Genomic DNA, 23,286 nt, shown 5'->3' with positions numbered 1-23,286 from the left:
TCCTTCCCATTTAGGTTGTTCGTAATTGCAATTCCTAGGTATTTAGTTGAATTTACGGCTTTTAGTTTAGACTGATTTATCGTTATTTGGCGTTAATGTGATAAGGCAGCAGACGACAGACGCATGTGCCTTTACTATGACCACGACATCGTCTGCAGCGCCTCTAATGGGACCTTGAGCATACCGGTTGGACCTTAGACAACTGGAAAACCGTAGTCTGGTCAAATGAGTCCCGATTTCAGTTAGTAAGAGCTGATGGTAGAGTTCAAATGTGGCGCAGTCCCCACGAAGCCCCGGACCCAAGTTATCAAGACACTGTGCAAGCTGGTGGTGGCTTCATAATGGTGTGGGCAGTGTTTGCGTGGAATGGACTGGCTCCTCTGGTCCAAGTGAACCGATAGTTGACTAGAAGTGGTTATGTTCGACTACTTGGAGACCATCTGCGACAGTTCATGTATTTTTTGTTTCCAAACAACGATGGAATTTTTATGGATGAAGGTGCTCCACGTCACCGAGCAATAATTGTTCGCAGTTGGATTGAAGAACATTTTGGACAATTGGAGCCAATGATTTGGCCACCCAAATCGTGCGACATGAATCCCCTCAATTCTTTATGGGACGTTATCGAGAGGTCAGTTCGTGCACAAAATCCTACACAGACTACCCTTTCGCAATTATGGATGACTACAGAGGCAGCATGGGTCAATATTTCTGCAAGGAACTTCCAACAACTTGTTGAGTCCACGCCACGTCGAGCTGCTGCACTACACAGGAAAAAAGGAGGTGCGACCCGATATTAGGAGGTGTCCCATGACTTGTCACCTCAGTGTACAGTATAGTATGCCTTTGTAAATGACGACTCAAATGAAATTATAAGGGATGGTGGATATTGTTTAAAGAGGAAATACGAGGGTCACTCCAAAAGAAATGCACACTATTTTTTTAAAATCCATCTTTTATTCTACATGTTTGAAAGTTTTACAGTGTGTAGGTACATCCCTTAGGAACAATATTTTCATTTCTCCACATAATTTCCATCCTTATCAACTGCCTTATGCCATCTTGGAACCAGAGCCTGTATACCCGCACGGTAAAATTCTGGACCAACCTCTTGGAGCCACTGTTTGGCAGCGTGCACAAGGGAGTCATCATTTTCAAACCTTGTTCCACAAAGAGAGTCTTTCAGTTACCAAAAGAGATGATAGTCACATGGATCCAGGTCAGGGCTGTAAGGCGGGTGTTTCAGTGTTGTCCATTCGAGTTTTGTGATCGTTTCCATGGTTTTTTGACTGACATGTGGCCGTGCATTGTCGTGCAACAGCAAAACATCCTGCTTTTGCCGATGTGGTCGAACACGACTCAGTCGAGCTTGAAGTTTCTTCAGTGTCGTCACATATGCATCAGAATTTATGGTGGTTCCACGTGGCATGATGTCCACAAGCAAGAGTCCTTCGGAATCGAAAACCACCGTAACCATAACTTTTCCTGCAGAAGGTGTGGTTTTGAATTTTTTTTTTCTTGGGTGAATTTGCATGATGCTACTCCATTGATCGCCTCTTCGTCTCTGGTGAAAAATGATGGAGCCATGTTTCATCGCCTGTCACAATTCATCCAAGAAATTCATCTCCACCATTCTGGTACTGTTCCAAAAGTTTTCTTGTTTCTTTTGTGAGCCACTGTCAGCATCCTGGGAACCCACCTGGCACAAACCTTTTTTAACGCCAACCAAGAAATCCTAAGTCCAATCGTGAAGCAAGGAACTGGTGGACGAGCAGCGGAAATCGAACACTGGTTGCAGGCTGTTCCCCCTAATGTTCAATGCATGTTCATAAAATTGTCCGCATGTAAGAAGAAAATAAAAATGTGAATAACATTTCAATCATTCCTCTTCGTCTTCACTTCATGGAGCAGGATTACAGCATGTTCCATCGGTTCTTTGGTTTACCTAGATGTCTCTTTCCTATTGGTTTATAAGTCATTGCTTGTTTACCTAATCTTTCTTGTCCCATTCTGTTGGGATCTTGTTTCCATTTTTACATCCTTGCTTTATTTTCTCATTTGTACAGTATGCAATGTGCTTGTTTATTTTGAAACAACTAAATATCTCGAAAGCGACAGATAGTACGAAAAGATGTTCCAGGTGAAAAGTTAATATTAGTATATGGGACATCTGTCTATGCTACGACTGGCCACCTCCTAACCACCTTTCCTGCGTTAGTGGGGTCAACTTCGTATTTTCAAACGGGAACCTTAAATTTTTATTGAATATTCGGATTCTACGCCAAAAAATAAGCACCGTTTTCCAAACCATTGTTTTCCATTCGTGGCAGATGGCGCTGTAATCGACAAATATCAGCTGTGACTGCTTTTGCAATTAACAACCAATGCATTTAATTCTACATTTCGTTTTCGATGTAAATGTGAACTTTTGTCTTTTAACGCTTGATATTTACGTTCCAGATGGCTTTGAGCACTATGCGACTTAACTTCTGAGGTCATCAGTCGCCGAGAACTTAGAACTAATTAAACCTAACTAACCTAAGGACATAACACACATCCATGCCCGAGGCAGGATTCGAACCTGCGACCGTAGAGGTCGCGCGGTTCCAGACTGAAGCGCCTTTAACCGCACGGCCACACCGGGCGGCCGTTCCAGATGTACTTTCATGTTGCACATTTGATTGTATGGCACAATATGGTTAGCCGTTTCAGTGTCTGGCTGGGAGCTGTTTAGTGTGATCCAGGAACAATGACGTGAAGGTAATGGTTTTATGTTTCCATCAGGATGCTTGATATCGGCCTGAGTCCCCTTGTCCCTCACCAATGGGCTGGTTGACCTGATTCGGGTGAGCCCCCTTGCCTCTCGCCAGTGGAATGCTTGATTTCCGTGAGTATCCATGGCAGTTGCGCCTGCCACTATCACTTCATGGACATTTCGCCTTATTGCAATGGTTGTGTGGTATATACTCCGTCAGCGGCCGCGTACCGGCCAGCGCGAGGGTTACGGCGGTTGGATGGAATCCCACACCAACATCACTCACCCTGACGGCGTGATGCGAGGAAATCAAGCATTCCGATGGTTTGGGAACTCACCACAATCAACCCGTTAGGGAACAGAAAACTACCTTCCTGCACAAGTTGCTAATTTTTTCAGAAATTTCATTGTCTAGCCATATTATTTGAACTGCACAATCACATTTGCAACTCTCAAGTATCGTTTGAATGTCACTACCAACCGTTAGAACACAAAATTTACATTTACGTTGTAAATGAAATGCGGAATGAAGTGCTCCAGTTCTTAATTGCGAAAACAGGCACGCTTCATATTTGTCGATTACAGCGCCATCTGCCACGAATGGAAAACAATGATTGGGAACCCGTGCGTGTTTTTTGGCTTAGAATTAGACCAGGGGTCTCCAAACTACGGCCCGCGGGCCGAAACCGGCCCGCGAGGGCCGGCAAACCGGCCCGCTTTAGCTGGCCGGATATCCCTAGTATCCGGCCCGCCAAATATTTGAGGTGCCTATACTGCCAACAATTGAGTTGCGAGGCCTATCGTGACCAATGCACCGCGACACTGCCGGAGCTCTATCTTTACAAAGCGGAAGGTCATGGTTAAACTTGTGGCTATCCACAATAAACAGATAGACCATTCTCCATGCGATAGTGAAAAAAAAGAAAAAAACGGTTAACAGACTAGTTTGGCGAAAACATTTTAAGTAAAAAAATTCCTTGCATTTTATTCTACTCACGAGTCTGGTGCAAGTCTTTCAAATGGACGCCACTTCGGCGACTAGCCTTAGTAATCAATCATTATGGAAGATGCTTCTTAAGCAAGGTTTCACTTTATGTGTTTCGATTTTCAGATTTTCCTTGTCTCTTCGAATTCAAACTTTGAATTGTCCCACACCTACTAGTACAGCGCATAAAACACTAAAAAACTCGTGAGACACTTGCAACAGAACTATCAAATATATGCCCTGGCTCTGCTACTCGCTACAAGACTACATAACTAAACTTATTGTTGCGCTGCTTGAAATAACAATGCGTTGACATACTCTATCTCTGTTACGTCTTGTAGTAATAGTATTGCTAACAATGATTTTGAGATTTCGTTAACCTTGCAGGACGCTTTCGTGAAGAATGTGCAGTGACATACTTTTTTATCGGTGAAATTCGCCAGAATAAAATATTCCAGAAATTCGATCAGATACGTCCACCAATCAAAATTATCTAATTAAATAATAATCTTAGTTCGCTGGTTATTCCCACAACCTTAGATATTTGCGATTTCATCTTTCCTTTAGCCTTACATTACTGTGATCATGGAATGCTAGGGTTCTTTAATCCCACTAGGTAGATCTTGGCCTTTATGACTTCGTGGAGGAATCAATGTGGCCCGCAGACTAAAACGTTTGGCGACCCCTGAATTAGACTATGCAATAAAAGTGGGGGGTTTCCATTTGAAAATACAAAGTTGACCTACGAAGGAGGGATGGTGAGGCAGTGGCCACTTGTAGCACAGACGGATGTGCCCTTCACTAAAATTAACATTCAATCTAGAACATATTTTTCGTACGATCTGTCCTTTTAGAGATATTTACCTGCCTCAAGTTAAAAAAAAACGCCCTGTATATTAAGCTCTTTTCTTGTAACGGTCATTTTTATTTGGTCTCTGAGGGTACAACTTTTATTTTTTTAAAAAAATTTCATTTCATCCGACTGTATTCTTCTTTCGCCTTTCTTAATTAATTCTAATGCTAAAATTTTAGCCTTATGTCACCCAGTGTTCTGAGTGTCATTTGAAACTTAATTTATTAATGACGAAATGTGACACCTGTTATCTAGCACTATTTTAAAGCCACTACTTTGGACTTTTTCCTAAAGGTTTTAGACGATAGTTCTTACACGGTTAATTTAGGCGATGTGTCGGAGACTGGATGTCGTCTTCTGTGTTCTGAGTAATTATTTGCTCATCGGCAAACAGCTGACTATTTGTGTGTGTGTGTCCTGGTCTTAACCTATCACATTGTTTAACTTCTCGTTTCCATTATCCACTACGTGGGAGGTCGCAGAAGACCAATGATGTGTACAGCATTCGACATCCCACATACTGTCTGTCTGCCATGCAATCACAATATTGGCCGCTAATAGCAATAGGGGGCGGGACTGGAGATATTCAATGGGGAGCACAGCTTGAGGCAGCGGAGCATAAGTAAACAGCTTGGTTGGTCAGTAACGCACAACAGTGCTAGTAATGTTGATACAAAGCAGAGCAATGGCAAAGGTAATCAAAGTAAACATTGCATTATATCTACTACAACAACTGCCAAAGTTGACATTTCGTTCGAAAGAAACCCAAGGAATATCGCAGAGTGAGAAAAAAAATGTTCAAATGTGTGTTAAATCTTATGGGACTTAACTGCTAAGGTCATCAGTCCCTAAGCTTACACACTACTTAACCTAAATTATCCTAAGGACAAACACACACACCCATGCCCGAGGGAGGACTCGAACCTCCGCCGGGACCAGCCGCACAGCCCATGACTGCAGCGCCTCAGACCGCTCGGCTAATCCTGCGCGGCAGAGTGAGAAATAAGTGGCATATGAAACATTAGCGTTTCCGCAAGATGAGTCACTGGAATGTCGTATATGCTCGACTGTGTGGATAATACGCATGAGGAGTACAAAGATGACGATATGTGCATAACAAGTGAATGTGATATTGAAACAGGTATCGAGCCATGTAGTTCACCATCCTTGTCAGACAGACAGCCACAAACTTCGTATCCAGTCAAAAGTAATAAAGGGCAGTCACTGTACAAGGAGGTACTACTAAGCATAATTTCGTTAACGGAAGATCTTACGCAGCATACCGAAAAAATAATTATGAACATATTTCGAATAAGTCCGCAGCAATATGATAGTGTAATGCATAAGGAAAACTAGGGACACTCTCAGGAAAACAAGACGCAGTTGTCAAAAAAACTGGTGTTTGCGCGTTTCAAGGATGCTCGATACGATTTACAGGATGTGCATGATAGTCACCTACTACGTTATGCTCATCAAATTGCGCACGACGTACATTACAGTGATTTCAAGGAATGCAGTACTACAGAACTGGAAGACGTAAGATAACGAAATTTCAATCAAAGCGTCAATTTGACGATGCACAGAAAACTGGGGAATCGGCCCGAAAATTTGTAGATGGGATTAAAAAAAAAACTTATCTCGTCGTTCAGTAACGAATTTATTTACAACTCCGACCAATCTGGATCTGAAGAGGAAATGCATGTGAAAGGAACTCTGGAAATAAGAGGTTTCAAGAGAGTTGTATCAAGATCAACCAATAAGAATGCGTTAACGCATTCGTATGCCGGCTGTTAATTTGGATGGGAAATCGCTGGAAATTTATTCATTGTGCTGCGAGAAGTTGGAGGTGCTCCGCTCCCTACGATTGTTTCTCGTATGGTGATCTTGCAAGGGCAGTAGGGAATGTTTACGTCACAGCAAGCAAGAGTGGAAAAATGGGTGCGCGAGAACTACAACTATGGTACGAGAACTGCTTTTGGCCAATAGCTGGTCCAAATAAGTTGCTTTTGCTTGATTCCGTGTCTGCGTATAAAAATCATACTCCTTTATAGCAAACTATCCCTCCTGAAAAATGTGTGACATTGCGGATTATACCACTTAGAACCAGTGGACAATTTCAGCATATTATCGCACTATCTGCTGATACTCCTTAAAGGATAGCTAGCTTGGATGACAAACTATTTCACATTCGGTTGCAAGCTATCACATTCCATCAATATGACCGAGCGAGGTGGCGCAGTGGTTAGCACACTGAATTCGCATTCGGGAGGACGATGGTTCAAGTCGCGTCCGGCCATCCTGATTTAGATTTTCTGTGATTTCCCTAAATCGCTTCAGGCGAATGCCGGGATGGTTCCTTTGAAAAAAGGACACGGCCGACTTCCTTCTCCATCCTTCCCTAATCCTATGGAACCGATGACCTCGCAGTTTGGTCCCCTCCCCCAAACCCACCAACCAATTCTTTAAGAGTAAATGATAATTAATTGAAACCCTAGCTGCCGACAGGTGTTATAGATATACCTCGATGGGGACAGCTGAAAACGTGTGTCCCGATAGGGACTCGAACGCGGTATCTCCTGCTTACATGGCAGACGCTCTATCCATCTGAGCCACCGAGAACACAGATGAACAGCGCGACTGCAGGGACTTATCCATTGCATGCTTCCCGTGAGACCCATATTCCCAACTGTCCACAATCTACATACGTAATGTTTCTGCTAGATATTTGCCCCTTCACTCATTACTCGCGCACACTAAGGTGACGATTCCCGTAAGAGGTCGGGCAACCTGTGCGCATTCGCACAGACGAATGTCAATGGCCGGGTATCTGTTCTTTCGAGAAAAGTTACTACATATATAGTTAAATGGCTACCCGGCCATTGACCTTTGTCTGTGCGAATGCCTAAAGGTTGCCCGAACTCTTATGAGAATCGCCACCTTAGTGCGCAGAGTAATGAGTGAAGGGCCAAATACCTATTAGAAACATTACGTATGTAGATTGTGGACAGTTGGGAATGTGGGTGTCACGGGAAGCATGCAAGGGATAAGTCCCTGCAGTCGCACTATTCAACTGTGTCCTCGGTGGCTCAGATGGATAGAGCGTCTGCCATGTAAGTAGGAAATCTCGGGTTCGAGTCCCGCTCGGGGCACACATTTTCAGCTGTCCCCATCGAGGTATTTGAACAACACCTATCGGCAGGTGAGGTTTTCAATTAATTATCATTTATTCTAGAGAAGCAGCACGGTCATCAATGGTATCTGTTCTTTCGAGATCAGTTACTATCTTCATATATAATTCTTTAAGAGTGAATACCTAGCTGAACGTCCTGCACGGTTTATAACTGCTAGGAAATTCGCCTTTGATCTTGATGGTGGGAACCTTTGTGATCACTGTGGTGCACCATTTTTCATTCGGTGTTTGGGGTGCAAGTTAATGGTTTGTTCTGAACATTTCTTGAATGTCGACGATATCCACTTTGTGAAGTGCAAGACATACATCCCACAGAAGGTTGATCTCTGCACCTTTCGGATACTCATTTTCTGTCGCCCTCCTGATGCATATGGTGAGTCGTTAGCAGCTAGCTAATATTTTTCCTGTCATAATTGTCAACACAACACATTCAAATGAGCCGTTCTAAAAGTTGTACTTGCTACCTCGCACTGAAGGGGTTCCTTGTAAGAACTGAGTATAATAGATGAAATTCTACAGCATTTTCGTAGTCCTCTATTAATCGTTATTGGTCCTGTATTCTCTTTCCCCGTATTTATTATGATTTATATCTGCTCATACAAACTTTTTCTTACTTATGTCAAATGTTTCGCATGTCCCCGTTTTCTTCCTTGATGTCCCAAAGCTTGCTTCTGTTTATTCTATCGCAAGCCTTTTCATAATCTAAAAATGCGATTTGAGTCGTCAGGTTGAATGCTCGTCGTTAATTAATTGTCTTACAATAGTATTGCTTTAACTACAAGATCGTCTCTTTGTAAAGCTATTTTGTCAGCTTTCTCATGACGTTGTCAATAATTCTCAGAGAGTTTTTCCTCCTTTTATTGTAGAGCGGTATCGCCTCCGCTTTCTTCTACAGTGCAGGTATTACCCTTGTCTTCCAGCATTCATGTAAGAGGTGTAAGAGTCTCACATGTGACAGTAATCTTCCACATTTAAAAGGATCTCTACGTCTTGAAAGAGTTCTACGTTGAATGCAGTGCAATAATATTTCAGTCAGGGAAAAGCTATTGAGAAGGGCTAAGCCAGCGGTAGATGGTATCTGGTTCGTCTTCGATTGTAGGTATGCGATAGCAGGTCAAGTAATATGTGATAAAAGTATACTAATAACCATCAACAGTAGGGTCACATTGTGGACTACAAGAAAGCCAATAATTAAATATGCAAATACTGCTTAAAGTTTGGAGGCGACGAGTCTCGATAGAAAATTCAGTGCCGTGATTAAAAAGACCGTAACCAACACGACATCCAAACTCAAGTTCAAGGTAAAATCTGGAGTCAGGCAAGGAGACGGACCTTCTCTTTGCCTATTAACTGTGTTCTTGCTAGGATGATCAGGGAATGGCAAAAATGAATGAAAGGAGTGGGAGGAACGCAGTATGTAAACCAAATTTTTAGATTTCAGTAGAAAAGACATCGTATATGACGAATATAAAGACAGCTCCTAGATGGATGACATTAGAAGGAGGGAAAATTCCGAGAGCAGAGCGATTAAAATACCTTAGCGAATGGACAGAATCTGACAGAAAGAAAGCCATCGAAGCACCAATAAGCAAGAAATTCACTATGGACACCTACAAGAAGAATATTTCAAATAAATGTTATTTTATCCATGGTCGATGTTGTGAACTCCACGGTTGTTAATGATAGGCGGTGAATGCCATAACCGGTTTCGGACTATCATGTCCATCTTCAGACGGCTAATGTAGGTCGTTTGACCAACGGCATGTCCTCTGCTCCTACACTGCATAAGAATATTTGGATATTGAATGTCACTTTATGTATTGTTTCATTAACAGAAACGTGCTGAAGTGCTTGCATTTATTTAGATGCAATGCGGAATACTTTTATTCACTTGCGTAAGTTCCAGTATATGGCGATTTGTTTTGCTCTGGTCCATGTGGTTTTCAAGGTCAATGTATATCTTGTTGAACTGCAAACAACACACAAATTGTAAATAAATTACTGTGGCACAATTGATAATATTCTTAACGCCAGTGTTGAGCGTCACAAATGTGCTGCGCTTGACGTTTTTGTTTACAATGCAAAAAATTATCACTAAGCAAAACTTCAAAGATCTCATTCATTTCCTATTGTGCCAAGGATGTAAACAGAGCAAAGATGATGTGTGGGATGTGCAAAATGCAACATGTTAATAACAGAAAAATGTTTGCACCCTAAGAGTAAACTAATTATTAAAAGACTATAGTATAGGACAAACTGTTTTTAGTAGGTTTTTCCCTTGCTTTTGGTAACTGTCTGCGGAAATTTTGACGAAGTACATTACAACCAACTGATTGCATAATATAAATTAGTAATTTATGTACACATGTTTATATATACAGAATTTGACTACCGTTAAAGTTTATAAGTTAGTTGTAGGAAATACAAAATTAAAAATTTTTACTGATATCTTAAATAAGTTTATTTTGCGTGTGCAAAGTTGTGGATGTTTGGGAATCCTCTTTGTGTTTGCCTTTTGTGAACAGTCCAAGGAAATTATTTAAAAATTGTTTATTGGTTAGCCCCAGCTGCTCATTTTGAATGTGTCAGAGAGATCTGAGAGTGTGAATATATGTTTGTAGTTCCTCTAAGTGATCTATTTTCTTGCCTTTGTTAGTGATATGTCATATCTGCAAGTTGTCACTAAGCTTAGAAACAGAGTCCGTATTGATTCATGCGAATGGCTATTGCAGATTTATTCAACTTTTTGAGTCTAAACGCTTCCATGTGTTCAAGGTATCTTATACTGAAGCCTCTGCTGGTCTGTCCAAGATACAACCTGAGGCAATTGTCACAAATAATCTTGTAAGTTTGTGATTTTTTAAGGGCGAGGCCGGTGGTTTTGGTGCTGTGGGTAATGTTATGTTGCACAGTGTTGTTAGTGCGGAAACTCATTTGAACTCATGTCCCTAGGAAAAAAAATTGGTCTGAAGAATAGATTGCAAGCAAATAGTTCCTCTTCTGCTGCCGTTTGTGAATTTACTGCGCCGGCCGCGGTGGTTTCGCGGTTAAGGCGCTCAGTCCGGAACCGCGCGACTGCTACGGTCGCAGGTTCGAATCCTGCCTCGGGCATGGATGTGTGTGATGTCCTTAGGTTAGTTAGGTTTAAGTAGTTCTAAGTTCTAGGGGACTAATGACCACAGAAGTTAAGTCCCATAGTGCTCAGAGCCATTGTTTTTGAATTTACTGCAGGTGATTTACTGTCTTTAATTTTCTTGCATGGAATGTCAATTGTTTGTGACTTACAGACATTTTTAGTTGCAGTTTTGGTAATACTGATTTCTTTCTTCTTGCCAGACAAACTGAGGGAAATTTTACTAAAGACAGTTTGCAATTAAACAACGTATACAAGGCCCTGGAAAACCACATGGACCACAACAAAACAAATCGCCATCTACAGGGACTTATGTAGGTGATTACAAGTATTTCACATTATATCCAAATAAATGCAAACCCTTTGGAGAGTTTCTATTAATGAAAAAACTTGTCAAGTGGCACTAAATATTCAAGTATTGTTGTGCAGTGTAGGTGCAGACGACATGCTCTTGATTAAAACATCTATATAACTGAAAATACTAGACATCTGAAGAACGGGATGGTACCTCGAAAGAGGTTATGGAACTAAAATAAAAGATTTTAATAGTATATGTGGCTGGCCACCAACTTTCGAATAAATGCAAAACGGAGACGTTACTAGACAGTGATCCACCCTGACACTTTCACGCAGCGGAGAGTCTGGACCTTGGAAGAACAAGAGTACTGTGGAGGCTGAAACCTGTGGAATGAAGGATTCTCCAGAGGCTATTAGACCTGGAAGAATAGGAGGCGGTCGATGTAGAAGACAGAATTGTATACCGGCTTACTTCAGATACAAAATTAAATTAAATTTGAAGTCCGTAAAGGCTTAACAGATTCTTATTAATGCTTTCAGAAATTTCTGACTACTATGACATACATTTTCAGGCAATTTATCTAAACAATAATAATCATTACATACTGGTTTACTAAAGTAGTAGGTTTCCGGAAACTGAGTTCTGTACGTGGTTGAACTACAGTTGCAACGCGATGATCAGTCTGCTCGGAGGAAGCATATATGTGCCATATGTTTGAAGAGTGTGTAGAGATCCACATTTACAATGCACACAACTCTTAACAATCATGGAGCAAAACGCACTGAAGAGCACATCCAGGTATTGCATCATACCGAGAAAGGCAGCTTTAGGAATTTGGTTGACTAAATTGAGGCTGGTCCCAGCGGAGGTTCGAGTCCTCCCTCAGGCACGGGTGTGTGTGTTTGTCCTTAGGATAATTTAGGTTAAGTAGTGCGTAAGCTTAGGGACTGATGACCTTAGCAGTTAAGTCCCATAAGATTTCACACACGTTTTTGACTAAATTGAAATACGTGCGCATAAAAGTAAATCACCACAAACTCTCCTCAATGAACAGACAGAGTTAGTCACTGCAGCCTTTCTTGAAAATTTCATTCACCTGCTTTCCAATTTAAAAAAAAACACTCTCCCTTTGACGATATCAACAAGCAGATACTAGCCCGATTCGAAACAGTGCATAAAATATGACAGCTTACTCAGTCGTACAATACCTTCAACTAGCTATCACATTTTAGTATTACGTCCACTGTTGTAATATTTATTTATGTGCAGCTGTCCCTCGTTATTTACTTTGTTGCCAGTGTATACTAAAGTATTTACACAATGGCATTCCAGGAACACTTTATAACAAATGGCTTCTTTATTTGTTTATATACATTGTAATTAGTTCTCATTTAACATAAATTGTAAGTAATGAAATGTTGATAAATTTCTACTGTGACGTCAGTGTATATATCGAAATATATCTGAGAGATAAATTCTTTGGCGTTGTTATGTTTGTGATATAGCCATCTTTGTGTACATCTTACCATGTAACAAAGCTATTTGATATGTGTGTGAGAGGTTCTTTGCCGGCCGCGGTGGTCTAGCGGTTCTAGGCGTTTAGTCCGGAACCGCGCGACTGCTACGGTCGCAGGTTCGAATCCTGCCTCGGGCATGGATGTGTGTGATGTCCTTAGGTTAGTTGGGTTTAAGTAGTTCTAAGTTCTAGGGGACTGATGACCTCAGATGTTAAGTCCCATAGTGCTCAGAGCCATTTGAACCATTTTGATTTTGAGAGGCTCTTTACTCTATATGCGTATTTATGTGTATCAAAAAAGTGCTCAATATAGTCTTCGCTACTGTATGAACATAAACAGTCAGCATTGCAACGTAACGACGAGGGATTTTTGACGTAAGTAACTAAAACATTTTCAATTTAATTATTTCTTTAAATCGTTTGCAATCATTATGAGACACAATTACAGTTACATAGACAATTTCTCAAGTAGTTTTTGGTTGTAAAGCACCACCAGCTAAAGGAATTTTCACCGAGTTGTCGACACATGTGAGAAGCTACACTTGTGAGAAACTGGAATGTGGCGACACTTGTGAGAAATCCGGGATGCTAAGGGACCGGCACAGGGTGTGTCGCAAATGCTGCGCCAGTACCTGCTCGGCCACTACCTGCTGCAGCTTGGTGTCTGAGCTCTCGGCTTGTGCCGGCCCGGGCAGCTGCCGAGGGACATTCACACTCCTCCAGTGCATTCCAGAATTTTTTGGGCAAGGAAGAGTGGCCTTAGTGAAGTTAGAAATCGGAGCTGATTTTGCCCCCACAAAAACATGTCAATCTTTAGTTGCAGCACAGTTATGCGTAAGACCTTTATGAGTGGAATTTTTGTTCTGATTAATCTTGCATAGGGCATAATTTTTGCTCAACCTCATACTTAACGATGTATTTTACAGAAACTATAGAAACCGAAAATGTTTTCCATCTTTCAACCCCTCACCCAAAATTTGATATGATAGGAGTGGCAACCGATTACCATTCATTAAGAGGAGTCAACTAAAGAATTTGGTTCTCGGTAAAACTGTTTTCTTTAATTATTTCGAAATAAACCTCAATTTTCTCGTACCACGCTGGGAAGTGTACTGAGGTCTAATTTGAGTCCTGCTAGCAATTAGAGTTAAGGAATGCAATTTATGTATTGAAACAAGATGTATTCATCGTCCACTCAAACAGACATTGTTTCTAAAATTCTCTACACAAAAATGCTGATTGTGATTGTTAGAAAAGCTATGACTTTTCAGACTTCATTAGTGAATCTTTTACAATTTGCAAGAGAGATTTAGCCGACTTTGTGTCGTTTCCAGGGAACACCACGAGGAGGTAGTCTCTCTTCGCCCCTCATTATATTTATTAACAATATTTACAGGATGATTACTTATTTACAATTTTTGCTATAGGGTGACTGGCGTGAACTGAACCCCTTTTCAATATCTGCAGGTGTTGCTGTAGCTTAAGCCATTTTCTTTTCATTGTAATTTCTGTGCATAGGCCATGCAAGTAAGAAATAATTTTATATTGCCGTCAACTTGGAGTCTTGTAAGAACCTTAGAAACTATCTCATCTGCCTTAATTGCGGACTTCTTTCTTGTTTTCCTACCTAAATTTAAAACTAGTCGGTCAAGTTGGTGCCCATGATATTCTGCGTCCTCTCTGAGAATTTTTACTAAGGAGTAAAAATTTGGATGAAGCTTCGAAATTAATGTACTTATCCTCCGCCTTCCTGCGCACCGCCAGTAACTTATACCTTCATTGTTGGTATATTCCACTATATACTGGTAACTGTCATAAATCACTAGAGGCTTCCCTTTCGTTGTCGTGGTGAATTCCATCTTTACAACAGCTGTACTGAGCTGCGGTGCGCTACCTGTTTGGTGTCCACAGCAGTACTGAACTGTGGTGCACTACTTGTTTGGTGTCCCTGCAGACAGCCCGCTACCTGTTCGGCCGGGTCTCCTCACAACTGTCGCTCCTCACAAGTGCCCCAACCACTTTTCCCCACATGGGGGAATAAAAAGTGAAAACTAATGTAAACTACAACAAAAGAATATCATAACCTTTTATTTGGCAATATAGCTCCGGAGCAATGTCAAAGTCGGACATTGTTTTACCAACGGTTTGAAGATTCGTCATTGTAGGGGCAATAATGCTTACAAGCAACATTTAAGCTCTCATAAATAGCAGTATGCTGCTGTCTTTGGCAAAAAGTTTCTGAATACTGTGCATCTTAAGTAGACACAGTGTAAGGTTACGTGAGTCTCAGTTACTAGTGTAGCATTTTCTTTCGATTTCGAAATTCTGTTTTTTCTTATGCAATAAAAACTGCTTATGAACGGAAAGAGGAATTCTTGAAGATGAGTTATTATACAAATGTGTTACCGAATGCTTACCCGGGACGCTGCAAATGTACTGATGTGTCCTGGGAAGAAGTAGGCTGGCATTGGCCGAGAAGAAGAGAACTTTCAGCACCAATTCCAGTGGATGGTGTACAATGTGGTAGTTTTGTGCACTAGCCAGATTATGCACCGAAAAGGTAGATCTGGGTTAGGCCTCCAGGGGTATTAGACTATAAATTGTGGAAAATGTGAAGCTGTTCTACGTTTTGTACCAAAAAGGAATTGTGTAAAGCATTTTACATGAAATAGTGCAAATGCAGCGATTTTTCAACCACGGAACAACATTGTAGCATTTATATTGTGGCACCTGCTCGCCTTTTGTGGGCAATGATACTTAAAGGCAACGTAATGTATTTTGAAAAAATCTATGTGTGTTCTGTTGGCCATTCCCATCTAATTTAACTAACTTAACATATTTGTTTCGTAATATTTGTGTGTATGTCAAACAGAGTTAACTTGAAAAAGCTGTCAGTTCGAAACCTATACTGGCGCTGTTTATATGAATAAATAACATTATCAAAAGTATGTGGTTGCTGTTTTCTTCTCTGCAAAAATCAAGCTGTGTTTTATACACAGCCGCACTCTCAGAATCTCAGTTTTCGACAATACAATATTTTTTTCCTTTTCGGTGAGTGTCACAAGCTCTCAGAACTTGGTAACTTCTTCGATCTGCATTTCCTCCTCTGTTATGCGCGCAGAGATAATTAACCCAGTCTCCGTGTAGCACATGTCGCCAGACACCTCACGCCACTGAAATGTATGGAACACCCCGGCGTGCCGGCAGATATTGCGAGCTGCTTCCGGCTTCTGCCGCCAGAGGCGCTCGCGCAGCTTCCGTCTGCGGCGGCCCGCGATTATGCAGATCATGGAGATGGCGGCTCTGCGCGGCAGATTACGTCTGCGTCCTGCGGGGAAGATGCAGAAGAAGAAGAAGAAGAAGGAGGAGAAGGAGGAGCAGATATCGTTTGCCGGCGCGATGAAATGACGTGCTTGCGTTTTACTGTTCAAGTTGGCGCGCCCGCTCTACTCCTATCCGCGCTAGATGGCAGCGCTGGTGTGTTTTTCCTGCCGCACCGGGTTGCTGCCCTTATTTCTTCGCTTAAGCTCTTCTTGCGGCACTTTCAAGCGCCGCACCACAGCATGTTGTAGCGCTACTGATATGACAACATTTACTCTGTGGTTAGTGCACCTGCATTTAAGGGACTTAAGGCAATGATGTTTTTTTGGCTTATCAGTGGACGACGGAGTATTACGTATGTGGACACAGGCACACCGGATGAAAAATCAGTCACTCGCAGGAGACATGATGCTAATACCGTAAAAGAGAGCCATTACTCCTGATAATGGCCTCAGTTCGCCAAGGAAGAATTTCTCCTCTAGGGGAACATGGGGCAGGACGGTAACGCTAACATTAAAATGACCACTGTTCAACTGGAAAGGTGAAGGACAAGCTAACATTTAGTACATACTTTAAACAGTGAAACAAAGAGAGGAGATGTAAGGGCACACAGGCGAAGAACACAAAAAAAATTAAAGAAGTCTGGCAATTGATGCGTTGTGCCCCAGGACTCGGGCAGAACAGAGCCACATTCGTAAGTTTAATATAGCGTAAGGACTACTACTAATTTACGTTTCTTTAGAAGTTTAACTTTAAAATCTAATCGTATTTCATGAAATCTAAAATAATCACGATAAGCATATGAGTGTTTGTACGTGGTAGAATGTTAGATGCCTCCAAGTAAACTGTCACCCAATATTCAGCCGCCATTTTCAGTTCTTTATTAAACTGGTGCTTAGTTTCTTTTTCTCTGACAACTGAAAAGCTAACGCTCTGAACTCCTTCATTGTCAATCGAATCAAACTGCCAGCCTTTTAAATAACCGTAAGTTATAACTTTCGCTCATTGTGGAAAATTTTCCCTTTGACTTGTCAATTTGAGAAGCCTCGTTTTGAAGTCTATTCTGAACAGCTCCCTGAAGAGTTGTTGTAGGAGCGTTGAACTGAACACTGTCTTTCCTAAGTCCGATTTCTATGTTTTCTGAAGACCAATTTTGACACTTAGTTTTGCGTTCGTATCTTCTAACGATCTATGAAAAACGAAGAATTGTCATTAGCAAGAATATGCAAAACCTGAAAATACAGTAATGTATCTAAGAAGTGTTAAAATAAATATGAAATCTAAAAAGTATACTCTAGGAATGAATGGCATGCCACCTGTGACAGAACGGATCCTTGGTTCGTTACAACCCAACAAACATCATAAATGCACTAAAATAAAGAGCCTATATTTTAAGAAAGAGGAAAGTAATAGATAAACCGTTTTCGCTTACCTTGTACATAAAGAGTTACTAAAAGAAGCCGAAACACATTATTCACACACCAGTCAAAGACACACTCTTCTACAGTGGTTCCTTACCATCCTTGTCGCTTAGATAGTAGCTCCTGAAAGTGATTCTAGAGAGCAACACTTTGCTGCCAAAATGAACTCATAGTTCCGCTGTGTCCCGTAGTTCCGTCTTGCCAATTTCCCCAACGTCCAGCTGCAACAACTGATTAACTATTACATCCCGTAGTCGTAGAGATACCAGACTGCAGGAACGTTGATTTCTGCGTTTCACCTGCTGTCCCAAACGGTCCCAGACACTTTCTGTACGATTAATATCGGATGATTTTGCGGGCCATGCGAGGCGTGACAGGATGCTGGGCTGTCCGTCAGACCCGGAATAGCTGCCCATACACGAGCGGGATTTAGCGACGGGCCTCTAGTATTTACGACGGATTCTGGAAAGCCCACAGACCTAGTTCGTGGGTCGGTGGAGGCGTTCGGAAAGTCTGCGAGTTTTTGGGTGACAGCGAGTTACGTTTCTACACGTGTAGTGAAGGAGTGGAACCATGAAAATCTCACTGAGTTGTACGAACAAATACTTTGTTAGTAGAAATTGGCAAATGAACATTATAGGAACAAGAATGTAAATGTGGGCCTACAAAGAGATAGTAGAAATAGTGCTAGACGCTGAGCCGTGGTAAAAATTGCTGTTTTGAAGAGCGCGCCACACAGCGTAGTGTGAAGCAGTCGTCCTCCGTTTCTGGCGGTGGCGCCGCTGTGGCAATCGCAGCTTTGGTGTCTCCCTCTGACGGGAAAGGGGAAAGGTTGCCTGTTCAGGTGCATTTAAGGGGCGCTTTGGGCTCGCCAGTCGCTCAGTCTGGATCAGTCTCTCGTCCCCAGCTTGCTAGTCTGTCTCTCGTCCGCATTTGTTAGGCAGTCAGTGTCTGTCTGTCTGTCGCCTGGAGTGCTAGTATGTCTGTCGTTCGGATCAATCTTTAAAGCCGGATAAATGAAAGTATTCCCACTCCGCCAGCAAGAGAACTCCGAGGGTGGTCGCCCGGTCGGGGCTTAGTTTCTGCATCTGAGTCTGCGCGTTAGGCCGCCAGTCTGGTCGAGTTGCTCGGGCAATGGTCATTGGCGGTTGGATCGATCGGTTGGTCGGTCGCGCACTGAGACACAGGATGACTTGTCCGTCTTGAGCGTCGGCGCATGTGAGGTCGCCACGTGAGTCCAGTGGGCCGCGCCGTATAGCGAGGGGTAGTGGCTTCGCGGTCGACACGAGAACAACAGGAATCAACCCACGACATCGGTCTGCCCGGTGCGAGCTGCCACGCCTTGAGACGGGAGATCGGCTCGCCTTCCTGCGCCCATTGAAGCGGCTGGCAGCGGACGGTTCGGGAGAGCGATTTGGGGGTGCTGCGCCAGGTCTTCTCGAGAAATCGCAGTTTATTAGAAGTTAAGTGATTGGTGATATGTTGTGTGATTTATTCTTGTTAAATTCTACTTGTTTCCTTGGTCAGTCTCTGGTCCCCAGCTTGCTCGTCTGTCTCTCGTCCGCATTTGTTAGGCAGTTAGTGTCTGTCTGTCGTTCGGAGCTGCCTCTGTCGTGTTTGTCGGATTTGGTGTGTTAACGAATTTATCGCTTGGAGTATAACGGCCTAATTCCCAAATATGTTTTGATCTTGCCTATCATCTTGAGAGGCGCTATCTGGGTACTGTAGAGCATCTTAACTTGTTTGGCCAACCTTGTAGAATTTTATATAAGATTGCATTTCAGGGGCTTTTATTTAAATGATCATTTTAGTATATAAAGTTGTCACCCTTTCACCGTAAGATTTTTCTTAGAAGTTAAACTCAAGTTGCACCTTCGGTGGCAAAGTTAAGATTTTAATTCTTAGTGTTTTGTACCATTTCCATCCCTCCTATGGGGGTACATAGTTGGTGTGCTTATGTAAATTGTTAAAACTTTTAGTTTAAAGTAATCTGGTATATTGCAGATTGGCACCAGTGTAGTCTTTCAGAGGCTGTTGTGAGCGGTCGTAACTACGGTCGTGTCAAAAGGGAGCGGCAAAGTTCTCTGCCCGAAAGATCATACACTCAAAAATTTGTTTCTTTCTGCCTCTGAATAAATAGTAACTTGATATTTAGAGGGTGCTTTCTGCTTATAATTTTAAATCTGTTTCTAAAAAAAAGCTTTTAGGAATAAAATTCCCATTTGTTAAAAGCAATTTCATTTTAGTTTCATCAGTTACTCCCTGGCAACTACTTCCACGCTCACATAGTGTGATTAAATGTGTTAATGTTCTTGATTAATCGCTAGTAAATAAAGTAAATTCTTAAGAACAAGTTTTGAAAGTAAAATCACGGTTCAACTTTGTTATTTGAAATTGGCACATGAACATTATAGGAAGAACAATGTAAGATTGGGCCTACAAAGAGATGGTAGAAATAGTGCTAGACGCTATTCCAAATGTGGACCAAATTGTAATACAGCCTACACTGATGGGCCAAAACATTATGACCACTACCTACGGCTAGTGTCAACGCCTCATGGTGGTGTTGCAGGCACGTGACGCAGTAAGGAAACATCGTTAGCGGAAGAGAGACGAATGGGCTGTCATTATAGCGAAGGTACGGTCCGCAAATGCGGAAATCCACTAATATTAGCTGTTTTGGCAAAGGGAATATCGTCGTGGCGCTGCGGTTGGAAACGAGAATCTCTGAAACGGCGAAGCTGGTCCGCAGTTTGCGTACTACTGTCATAAGCACCTATGGAAAGTAGTTGAAGGATTGTGGAATAACGAGTAGGTCGCATGGTATTGGACGTTCGCGCCTCATCACAAGACTTAGAGATCGGAAGTGCCCCCACTATGTAATCCAGGATACGTAGCGATCTGTTGCACATCTGACGGCATAATTCAGTGCTGCTGCAGGGACAAGTGTTTCGGAGCACGCCGGTCAGAGGTCATAGTTCAACATACGACCCTTTCATGTTCCTGTGTTGAACCAACGACATCGTCAGTCACGACTGCAGTGCGCACGGCACCGCTGAGTGTTCTCCGTGGATCAAAAGAAACGTGTCGCCTGTCGAATGAATCGCATTTCTTGCTACACCCGGTCGACGGTTGGGTCCTCACACGCCGTCATCTATGCGAATGCCTGCTTGAAACGTGCACCGCGCCACAGATGCAGGCCGATGAGAGCAGAATTATGTTGTGTGGTACAACGAATTGGGCTTCTGTGTGACCTATGGTAGCACTCAAAGACGTCATGAGAGCGGTGAACTACGTCAACATTATTGCGGACAACCTGTATCCTTTCAAAGTTGAGGTCTTCTCTCATGGCGATGACATGTTCCAGCAGGATAACTCTCCGCGACACAAGCCTAGAATCGTGCTGCAGTGGTTTGAGGAGCATGATAGTGAAACATGGCGATGACATGTTCCAGCATGATAACTTGCAAGATACCACGTGTGGGAGGGAGAAAGAGGTGTGAATCTTATTTAGATTCTATAAATGAAATGCAAGGAGTGCTGTTCAACATATAAGTGGTTTATTCAGTGAAACTACATTAAACTGCATATGCAATAATTATGGAAATATTATCAAATTCATTAAACATTCACTCACAAATTATTCAAATAAAACAAAAATAAAAAATTTGAGTCGCCAGATACTGTAGAAAGTATAAAAAAAAATAGAATTGAATTGACACCAAGAGCACACAACAAGTGAATTATATAAGGTGCCTGCCCTGCTATTTGCCTTTTAACATGAGCATGCCTTTTAACAGGGGCAACGTTATCCACGTTGTGGTCATAGAGACACACTTTGAGAAAGATAATGTCGCTTGGCTCCATAAAATGAAAGAAGCACAACACACAACCAATAAATATAATAACAAAATAATAATTTGATACAACCAAAGGGCGAGGGCAACTCCCAACGCAATCACAGACGAGCGAGCTCTCAACACTTCGGAGCCTTCCCACTAGAAACGGTCCCCCAAATAAACCGCTGAGAGCTCCCCGACATGCCTTCCACAACTGCCCATCACTTACGCACCTTGGTTATGTTCTGTAACACACGACAGATAATATCAACACAAGATAAAATTCAAAAATCAAATAACAATATAACATCCCGACAGCACATGATAACCACGGCGCCGTTAACTCGGGCGCTCTTAACAAGTGCCGGAAGCCAACACACACAAATCTCAAACAATTCTCGCTTCCTAAAACGAAACAATGAAATGAATAGTCAAACCACAGTCTTAGAAGTGCCTTAACGACACCAAACGCGACTATTCCACCAAGTTAATAATAACACAGTAAAAAATATTACATAACATACCACTAAATGCTGTTACACAACCAAATTGACGAGATCGTGTTGTTCAGGTCCCAGAAGACTACATATAGCAAGCAGCAGTAACTCACTATGTATATACTGTACAAAACCGCCCTTCTTAGGCAGACTTTAACTAACACATCGACTGCCAAATGTACCATACATGAACGCAACTCCGGGCAGAACTCCAGTTGAGCAAATAAATTAGTACCAACGAATATCATAACGAGGCACACACACACAGCCAAATGTTCCAACAACACCGCCCACATCAGAAAAGTTCAGAAACCGCTGCTGGAGCTTCCAGGGGAAAATCTGAAGAGCCAACCGAGACCACACCCTATCCTGACAGACGACTCCAAAATTCAGCAACTAGTTGTCTCCGGGCCAGAGTATCACAGGACCCCACCGGACCTCCACATCAGACAGGCAGGAAGAACAAGTACGCCGACTTCAATTAATCACCACCGCATGGTCAGCACAGCGGCGAGTCGCCTCCGCCCCAGACCACTCTGCTCATATTGCGAGGCACAACAACCTTAGCGCTAGTCACTAACAGGTCAGGCAGAGCGAACTTCACGTTCCGTGCAATACCCGGAAAACCAACTACCCTCTCGCTTTCCGCCGGCCACAGCAAACACACGCCAGCGACGTCGTAGCAAATCGCCACCGGAGCGCCACCCGCACCAGGACAGCAAACTGTAATCGATTACAGTGCGCGCTCTGAACAAGATCACAGGATAGCGGCGCGCGCCATATCAACCTGTACAAAATTTAGAGTGGTATCTTCATTTTTTCCAAAGGTAAAGGTACAAGAACTTGCCTTGTTTAACACTGGCAGCATTGACCTCTCAAACCTTCCTTAAATGAAATATAGGCAAGCAATGTGAACTTATGCTTCGTTCGGCTTAATGCAAGTTGACAAATCAGAGAAATATTTCGAGGAAATTTCTCGCGACATTGTTATAGTGAAGTCCTGGCGTGTAATGTTGTGCGGTGTAGAGAGAAATATCACAAACTAGAAAAGGGTTTTGACAAACGCTTTTATTCCAGAGAATCTGGAAAAACATTCAGTAATTAAAATATTGTAGGAAACTTGAAAGACTGTCTGTAGCAAGATGAAATTATTACCGTTGATGTTAGCAACTGATAATAAAGTTTTTGAACCTTTTAAGACTTCCGATTTTCTAGGAAGAAACGCAAATTACTGTAATTTTAAGTAATATTTCTGGTTGTTTTTGTGCAAATTTGGGATATTTTTTGCCCGCACCAATCTGCCTTCTAACAATAAACTTATGACAGAATGTTTTGTGAAAGAAAACTATTCATAAGTGTCTTCGACGAGATATGAGGAGACACAGAATATATGATAAGAGAAACAGTGAAAAACAATAAGCCTAACAAGAAAACAAAACAGAAATGGGTATGAATTTTCAGGTTTCCTCAGCTCGTTT

Source organism: Schistocerca serialis, chromosome 9 (assembly GCF_023864345.2).
Source record: "Schistocerca serialis cubense isolate TAMUIC-IGC-003099 chromosome 9, iqSchSeri2.2, whole genome shotgun sequence".
NCBI classification, from domain to species: Eukaryota; Metazoa; Arthropoda; class Insecta; order Orthoptera; family Acrididae; genus Schistocerca; species Schistocerca serialis.
The sequence above is the reverse complement of the archived record's forward strand: the minus strand, read 5'-3'. Positions refer to the sequence as shown.